Source organism: Vulpes vulpes, chromosome 8 (assembly GCF_048418805.1).
Source record: "Vulpes vulpes isolate BD-2025 chromosome 8, VulVul3, whole genome shotgun sequence".
NCBI classification, from domain to species: Eukaryota; Metazoa; Chordata; class Mammalia; order Carnivora; family Canidae; genus Vulpes; species Vulpes vulpes.
In genome coordinates, this window is record NC_132787.1 from 105,054,197 (window position 1) to 105,063,975 (window position 9,779).

A 9,779-nucleotide genomic window follows, 5' to 3' on the forward strand; every position below is an offset into this window, starting at 1 on the left:
CGGGCATGGTCTTGTGAGCAGCTTTGAGCAACAGAATGCTGAGTCACTGGTATTGTATAACCTCCAAGCAGTGTCTTTGTAGGTTTTGTTTTTACTCAAATGCACTATCCCGAAAGACAGTAGTAAAAAGTCCAAATCCCTTGAGACAACCATGCTGTGAGGAAGCCCAAACTTACCACGTATATTAGCAAAACTACACAGAAGGCTGAGGTGCCCTTCACATGAGTGAAGCCTTCTTGGATCTCCCAGCCTGGCCCTGTCACTAGCCCCATGCAGCTCCTACCCCATGCGAGGTGAAACAGAAAACCACCTAGCCAAGCCCTGCCCAAATTCCTGACTGCAGAATTCCAAGTCAACAAAATGGTTATTGTTTTTAAGTCACTAAATTCTGACATACTTTGTTATACTAGATAGTAGTTTGTTACAAAGGAATAGATAAGCCACAGAAATTGGTTCTGGAAGTAGAATGTTATGTAACAAAACCCTAAAATATGTGCCTGGATCTAATCCTATCCAAGCATCTCCTCCTCTAAATAGCAACCTCTCAGAAAAGAATTTTGAGCATATATCCCCATTTTAAAGATATGTATTTTGTATAAATTATGCATATGCAGGATTCTTCTATTGATGTATATTATAGGACACTCATAAAATCAAAATAAGCTAACAATATAAATTATTAATGTAAATAATCTCCCTTTCAATGAAAATATTAGTAATACCATAATTAGAGTAATCTTGGCTTAACGCTATGTGATACAGGGGTACCTGGTGGCTCAGTGTTTGAGCATCTGCCTTTGGCTCAGGTCATGATCCTGGGATCCTGGGATCAAGTCCCACATCAGGCTACCCACAGGGAGCCTGCTTCTCCCTCTGCCTGTGTCTCTGCCTCCCTCTCTGTGTCTCTCATGAATAAATAAATGAAATCTTTAAAAAAAACTGTGATACAGAGATTTACAGTTCTTGTCCTAAATTTAGTTTACCTTAGTACTTCTTTTTAATGAGGATCATAATGGAGAAAGATACCTCACAAAGATACAGAAAACCATGTATTTTCATACCAATGTAAACATTTGCAAACATCCATTCTCAAAATGTGGTATAGCACATATGTCTTCCAAAAAAGTGATTACTTTTCATTCTTTAAACAAAGGAGTAGGGGATCCCTGGGTGGCTCAGCGGTTTGGCACCTGCCTTTGGCCCAGGGTGCGATCCTGGAGCCCTGGGATCGAGTCCCGCGTCGGGCTCCTGGCATGGAGCCTGCTTCTCCCTCCTTCTGTGTCTCTGCCTCTCTCTCTCTCTATGTCTATCATAAATAAATAAATCTTTTTAAATAAATAAATAAATAAATAAATAAATAAATAAATAAACAAACAAAGGAGTACCTAGCATGTGCTAGACATTGTTTTAGTCATAGAGAATAAAGCAATGATCAAACACAATCTCTACCTCATGAAGCTTACATTCTAGCTGGCAGAGTCACGTAATAATAAGTAAGTAAATCATTATAAAATATGTCAGGTGGTAAAAAAAAACTTCCAGGTGGAAAAAGAAAGTAGAATATGAAAAAAAAAAAAAAAAAAAAAAAAAAAGAAAAGAAAAAGAGTAGACAGGCTGAAAGGAGGTGGGAGTTGTTATTTTCCTTTCTTTTTAAAGATTTATTTGAAAAAAAAATAAAGATTTATTTGTTTATTTTAGAGAGAGGGGAGGGGCAGAGGGAGAGGGAGAAACAGACTCCCCGCTGAGTGTGGAGCCCAACACGGGCTGGATCCCAGGACACTGAGATCACAACCTGAGCTGAAATCAAGAGTCAGCTGCCCAACCAACTGAGCCACTCCGGAGCCCTGGGAGTTGCTAATTTTAGACAGAGTGGTCTGGGAAGGCCTCTAAATAAAAGCAACTTTTGAGAGTTTCTTTCTTTCTTTTCTTTCTTTCTTTCTTTCTTTCTTTCTTTCTTTCTTTCTTTCTTTTCCTTCTTTCTTTCTTTCTTTCTTTTTTTCTTTCTTTCTTTCTTTCTTTCTTTCTTTCTTTCTTTCTTTCTTTCTTTCTTTCTTTCTTTCTTTATTGGTGGGCAACAAATCAAGTTTATTGAATGATAGTACAAGGCTCCCAAAAAGGGAGGGGACCCGAGTGGGTTTCCCTTGAGAGGAGATTTAAAAGAAAGTAGGGGACTGAGCCATGCAAATAGATGGAGGATCAGAACTTCAGGTGCAAAGACCCGGAGACAGTGAGGGGGCCCCGAGGAAGCAAGGACGTGGGTGGTAGAGGCCATGAGGTGGGAGAGAGGCCATCACTGAGCTGAGGAGACAGGATGGATCCACAGCTCAGACAGAGGGATTGGCCTTAGTGTAGACAACTCCACCTGCGACAGGACCAGGAAGGCCCGGTGGGGATGTGGGGGAAGGGCTCCTCTGACCGCTCCTGGTGAAGTGGGAAGGAGGTCAGGAGCTGAGGGTGAGAGTCGGGAGGGTTCCTCGAGGTCAGAGGTGTAATACCTCTGGGGAATGGAGAGTTAAATCAGAAATCTACTGAAGTGTCAGGCACCTTGAGGGCGCCCCCTGGACATCTGAGATCATAAATACGAAGATAAGGCCAGTCAACACACCCAGCCATTCAGCTGCTGCTTTGTGAAACATCCCCTTTACCCTGAAGGGACAGATTAACTGTATTCACAATTCCAAAAAGACCTGCCAGGCGGTAATACTACTGACAGCCACTTGTCCTTGCAGAAATACTTGCCTTTTCTTTTAAGGAGAAAAAAGATAACTCATCTGTAAGTCTGACAGGTCTTTTAAGTGTTTTGCCACAAGACACACCACAGCCTTCAATGTGGAACAACGGACTTTTATGGATCTTCGGCTCATTACGGGTTAGGGTAAGGATCCATGACATCTGAAAGGTCCCGAGTTTATAAAATCAACTACGTCCATGGCATCCCACAGCCACGCGTGCCCCTCTGCCTGTAGCCTTCGCTGCCATTTGCTGCTGGTGAAGGAGGTGGCGGGCGAATCTCCTGAGGCCTGTCTGCAGCCTCATCCCAGGGCTCTTCCGCCATTCTAGTCAAAGGGGTTCTAGTCAGTGGTTCCATGGACAGGGTATGGCCAAGTATCTCTTGTATAAAAGACACTATTTACTGTGGAGAACACATGTTCTCTGAAGCATCTTCCCCTGGATGGCCCCTCAGAGGCCGTCCTTCCTACGTTCCACGACTGAAATGGAATCCAGTGACCACTCTGAGCAGGGACTTGTTAGAAACATCTACATTTTATCCTGCTGGATAGCAAACCTTCACAATGCGAATCTGTGTCATTCTAATACATGTTTTCTTCTAAGTTTTCAGCAGTTTCTGTGTCTTTCAACAGTATTTGGAACAGTGTTTGTCGTCTGCTCTTTCAGCCATATCTATCGTGGCAGAATGATAGAAACAAATAAATACAAAATATAAACTTTAGGGAATGATCCATGCTTTAAAGCCATATAGGTATATATGGTGACTGGGGTGGGGTGAAGTGAACAGAATTTTTAGAGGCTCATGAGGAAGACTTCTCTGAAGAAGGGCCAGTTGAGTCAAGATGGGAATGCAGTGAGAGCCATGCAGGAATGTGGGGAAATGTATCCCAGGGAGAGGGAAAAGGCCCTGGGGCTGGACTAGGCTTGATGCATTTAAGAAACAAAAGGAAGCCAGTGTGGCCAGGATAATGGGTAAGAGGTAGAGCTGTGGGCCTCAGGGTGAGAGCACTAGGCAGGGCCCTGACTGCCCCCAGGTCTCCTGGACCCACAGGGCTATATCAGCCAGTACATCCATAGTCTGTCCCATGCATTATACCAGATGTCCCCAGTAGATCCCACCTCCTGGCCACCATCACTGGCTCTCACCAGGGAAGAGGGAAGGGAGAACCTCATGAATCAACCTGGGGCCAGGCAGCAGGCCATGGCTGCCTTGTACTTCCCACTTAACCCATGCCAGCCTGTAGGGATGATAACCTTCATGGAGTTTTGGCTCAGAGAGAGCTGGGGAGAGCAAGGGAGCAGACAAGTAGGGAGCCCACACAGGTACTAGCCAGGTATTTGGGGCTAGTTGGAATAGCAGCACTCCTTCCACTGGAGGTAGGCTGCAAGGAAAGAAGGGCCTGAGGATTCCAGAGTGTAGCTCCCACTTTTCACTATTCTTCCTGAATTTCACTTCCATTTAAGGGTGTATGTTTATTAAAACCCACTACAGGCCTTCTAGTCAAGGGCATTAACAACAGTGTTCTTTGGTAAAGTGAGAACTAATGTATATCTAGCATTTTCTGAGCCAGGCACCATTCTAAACATGTTCATTCACCATTAGCCTCATTTTTTCAAACAAGAAAACTAAAAGAGAGGTTGTCTAGCATTTCTGTAAGTGTCTGAGCCTGGAGTTAAAACTGAGTAGCCTAGTGGAGCATAGAGTTTTGGCTGCCATATTCTGAGCCTCTCAGGAAGCATTGGGCTCAACATCATTAGACATGGAACTCCACAAAAGGGTTCTGTGGCTTAGATAAGATACTGAGTATGAAAGAATCTCAGAATCTGATACTGTGAGGATCAGAAAATATTTGAATATAATTACTCTCGATTGAATAGCAACTGAGAGACAATTTATTACCACAAACAATATTGTTATTGACAAATTCTCTATGTTGAGACTACAAGTTAACCTAGTGGTTACTGGGACCACCTGGGTGGCTCAGTGGTTGAGCATCTGCCTTCAGCTCAGGTCATGATCCTGGGGTCCTGGGATTGAGTCCCCTATCAGGTTCCTTGCAGGGAGCCTGCTTCTCCTTCTGCCTATGTCTCTGCCTCTCTTGTGTGTCTCATGAATAAATAAATACAATATTTAAAAGAAATATTAAAAGAAACCTAGTGGCTACTGATTTATTGGGGAAGTTACTGGAAAAGTTGGGTGCATTTCTCTCTGTCAAACCATAGCTCCAATAGGGGCATTATTTAATTAGTGAGAACATATCAAAAGATCACAATAATAATTTCTAAAAACCAACAAATGACTTAGAAATTATGAGACTGATTTGGTGAATGCTCTAACTTACATCATTTTGTTGGCAGTTTTGTTATTTTTTCAAAGATTTATTTATTTATTTCAGAGATGGCAGCAAAAGAGCAGGGTGAGAGGGAGAGACAGAAGCTCAAAAAGACTCCACATCCAGCACAGAGCACCACTTGGAGCTCGATCTTGAGATCATGATCTGAGCTGAAATTTCTTAACCAACTGAGCCATCCCGGTGCCCCCACAGTTTTATTCTATAAACAGATTTAGTTTGGTATATTTAGAAAATAAAAGGGAATACATTTTAAAATTTCCATTTATATAAACTCATATAGATGGATATATTATTGAATATGAGTGTTTTGAATATTCCTTCTGAGGCCATGGTTAGATATTTCCATTTAATTCTAAGTGTACTGAGAAGTCATTGAAGGATTTTGAACAGAAGAGTGGCATGGTCTAATTTACACTTTGAAGTGTTGTTCAGGTCTCTGTGGGGAACGGACCACAGAGGAGGAGGAATAAAGATGACTCACTGGAAGGACCAGTCCTTGGTTTTGGGTACTATAGAGGGCAAGGAGAAACTTAGTATAGTTTATCTTAGTATAGTATATCTATACTATACTAAGATATACTTTGAAGGTGATGCCAATGATGGATTGGGCGTAGCTGTGAGAAAAAGAGAGGAATCGAGGATGGCATAGTGAGGTCACAGTGGAGCCCTTCACTGGGATGGTTATGGGCAGGTTGGTGGGGGAAGATCTAAACTTGGGACATGTTAAGTTTAATATAACTGTAAGAAATACAAGAGGAGATACTGAATAGGAAATTGGACAAGTGAGTCTGGAATTCAGGGGAGGTGTTCTGGCCTGAGGTGTGAAGTGGGAGCCATGGTGTAAACATAAGATTTAAAGCCCAAGACTAAATGCAGACACCTAGGGAGTGAGGGTAGATCGTAGGTGAGGGGGAAAGGACCCTGGCTGAGACAAGGGTATATAACAGGTAGAAGTCAGGCAGACAGGACAATCCAGCAAAGGTGGTAGGAGGAGAACTGGTGGAGGGTAGTGACCAGAGTCACATGAATAGAATTTCAAGAAAGAAGAAACGCCAAATGCTGTTAAGAGTTGAATGAGCTTAGCCTAGGATCCAGCAAGATAGTTGTCATGGACAAGATGATTTGTCCAAGTATAAAGAGTAGAAGCCTGCTTGGCATGAGTTCAAGGCAGGACAGGAGGAAAGAGGAGACAGTAAAGACGAAGCCTGTGGGAGTTTTGCTGAAAGGAAGAGTAAATAAAGAGTTGGTCAACCATGTGGGGAGACACAGTGGGGTTAAACAGGGAATTGTGGCAGCACATTTATATGCTCATGGAAAATATCGGCTAGTAGGAGAGAGAGGGGAGATCGCAGGCAAACTCCAAGCAAAGCCTTTGAGTGGGTGAGAGGGACAGATCTGGCCCCTGATGAGCCTGAGGGGCTGCATTATTCTGTCCTGACCAGGCCATGGGAATTCCAGGAATGTGACCACCACTCCACCAGGCAGGGACCCTGGTCTGGGGCCCTGGTGGCCACATTAGAGCTGGTCCCACTGCCTCCTCCAGACTTCCTGATGCTGCCAGCATCCCAGGGCTTGAAACCCAGCACACCTCAGCTAGAAGTTTACTCAAGGGGGTTCTACAAAGTGTGGAAATAACTAAATACTATTTCAAGGAGGCAACAGAACAATAAGGAGAGTAGATTCGAATCCTGGCCCTGATATACATAGGGTAACCACATGACCTGGACAGGTCACTTCTCCAGAGCTGTTTTCTTATCTGCAGTGTGGGGATATTAACTTTAACAAAACACCTTCTGAGATTGTAAGGTATAAATGAGATGATGGATGTGCAAAGGCTCTGTTGAAAATTGTAAATTGGAAAGTGAGAACAAATGCCATAAAGTGTCATGACGTTAAATTTACTAAATCATTGCCCCCATTTATCTCACTCAACAGGCACAGCTTGTAGAAGAGGCATTTCTAGGGACACATTCCTGTACCACTTCTCTCTGTGGGCTTAATTTTCATAACTAGACTTTTAAAGTTGGTGGGGTTTTTTTTATAAAGATAAGAGCAAGTCTTGGCTTCTTGCAAGAGCCTCCAAATTTCATTACAGACAAACATGTATCACTTGAAGATCATCTGTTGAAAGGGACGGGAGACATATTATTAACTTCAAAGCTTTCTTAAAACCTATTAAATGTTAATCACAAAGCACAGGAGTGTTCCTGAAAGCAAACACCATCCTCACACTTCATAGATGTATGAGCCTTCCTCCTTGGGCACCCATCAACATTTCTTGCTGAAGGGAAGAGAGACTCTAGTGCATCCCCAATGAATGGACCTTCTGGGTATTCCAAGGCCTGCTTGTGGCCTGATCTGTCCACAATTGAAGCTGAAATCTTTTGTGGTTTGCCTAGTGCTGGGAAGAAAGCTGAAGGAAAGCATACTTGCTGGGCCCATTGTGTGTCAGGCGCTGCATCAGACCATTACACGGGTCCTCTCATCATTGAGCTGGGAGCTAATTATTCTCTTCTCATCAAACAGGAAGAGAAACTGAGATTCAGGAGGTCAAATCAGGTCATGCAGCCAGCAGGAGAAAGAGGGGGTATCTTAACTCAGCTACGCCTGTTCTGAGGAGCCCACTCTCCTCCCTCACAGAGTAGGTGCTTCCTAAAGGCTTCTTTAGTGAATGAGGAGATGGATGAATAAAGTCCTCTGGATGCAAAATTGCTTTGTCAAAGGACATCAACAGCCAGAAGGCACAGCCTCAATTAAACAGAAGCAAAACAACCTTCTAAGATTGTGTGAGGTACTCAGAGTTTGCCTTAAATAACTCAGGAGTTTCCCAGACTGTTGAGTGATAAGATCTCAGGCAAGTTGCAGAACCTGTTGGGGGCTGGTTTATCCATTTCTAGTCATGGGGCACTCCTCACCATGCTCCTCCCTCCCTTTCAGGAAGCAGACTCAACCGAGCCAAGGACTTGTAACTCTAGATATGGGCTGGAAAATCCTTGAAAGAGGAGTTCTGGCTGGTGACCATCCCCTGGCCAGGACGACCTACATAATTCATGGGGCCCTGCACAAAATGAAAATGTGGCACCCCTTGTTCAAAAATTAGTAAGAATTTTAAGGTGTGAACAGCAGAGCACTAAACCAAGCTTGGGACCCTTCTGAGTACAGGGTCCTGTGTGACTGTAGAAGCTGCAGACTCTTGAAGCCAGCCTTTGCCTGTAGCCATTGATTCAGGAGAAAGGGAGAAGAAATCTTAGAAGGGGACTGGTGGGGAATGCACCTGGGTGGCTCAGTTAAGAATCCAACTCTTGATTTTGGCTCAGGTCACGATCTCAGAATAGTGAGATTGAGCACCCTGTCTGGGCTCTGCACTGGATGTGGAAACTACTTAAGATCCTCTCTCTCCCTCTGCTTCTCCTCCGCTCCCAAAAGAAGGGGATTGGTGGGACATCATGAAAGCACCAAAAATATGATAAATAAAATAGCCCCAGAGAGACATCTGGGTGGCTCCGTCGGTTAAGTGTCTAACTCTTGGTTTTAGTTCAAGTCATGACCTCAGGGTCTGAAATCGAGCCTTGCATCAGGTGTCCTGATTAGTGGGGAGTCTGGTTCTCCTTTCCCTCTGCCTCCCCACACTTATGCACTCTCTCTCTCTCTAAAAAGGGATAAATAAATCTTAAAAAAAAAAAAAAACGTGAAGATCAGGTTCTGATTTCTTGAAACATACAATTTTCCAGAATATAAATTTTCTGAAATTAATCTAGAACTACTCTTCCATTTTATGGATGAGGAAGTTGAGATTTAGACAGAAGTAGTAACTTGGGGAGTCATGGTGACCCACAGAGAAGGCACCCCCTCTCTAAATCTCAGTCTCCTTATCACTGAAACAACACAGGGCAGGCTGAATAATGCATTATTTCCTTTTTTTCCCTTCCCCAACTCCCGCTAAAATAGCCAAATAAAAGGGCTAAGTCCACAAGGACCAAGGAAATGGAGGAGGCATGGTAACTGAAGAGGCATTGGAGAGGGGCCGGTCAGGTAGGAGGAAGCAGAGGCAGGAAAAAGGGGAAGTGAGTGAAAATCTGAATACTGCCCTTAACTTCCTTCCCAGAATGTCAGTAGCAAGTTTACATCTTCCCAGGTAGGAGATGAGCATCTTCTCTGGTGTAAATTCCAGAGACTACCATTTGGGATTCTTCATTGTGAATGGGTTTGAATTCTGTCCTATAAGCCAGAAGCCCTAAGCCCAAGTCTGGCTTATGTGCAAAGAGCTTTCTAGGCTCCTAAGTGAGAGCTGATGGCGAAGTACCTTTGGACATGGGAAAACGCTTCTAACTTGAAAGACAGAAAACAAGTGGAACAGAGACTTGGGAGAAATCTGATAGCTTAAAACCTGAAAATCTCCCTAAGAAGTGTGAGGATGATACTGTGTCCATGAAACAAGAACCAGAAAGCTTTAAAAAAAAAAAATACCACCACCTGAAAAAAAGGGAAAACCTCTGTAAGGTTAAATATATGAGTCAAAATTAAAATTTTATTTAAAATTTATGTTAAGTGAAAATATTTTTATTTAAAATTTATATTAAAAAAAATAAAAATAATAAAATTTATATTAAAATATTAAATTTTTATTTAATATAAAAATAAATTCAGAGAACATTCCAGAAGATAGAACAAAAAGATGGAAAACACCAAAGAAAA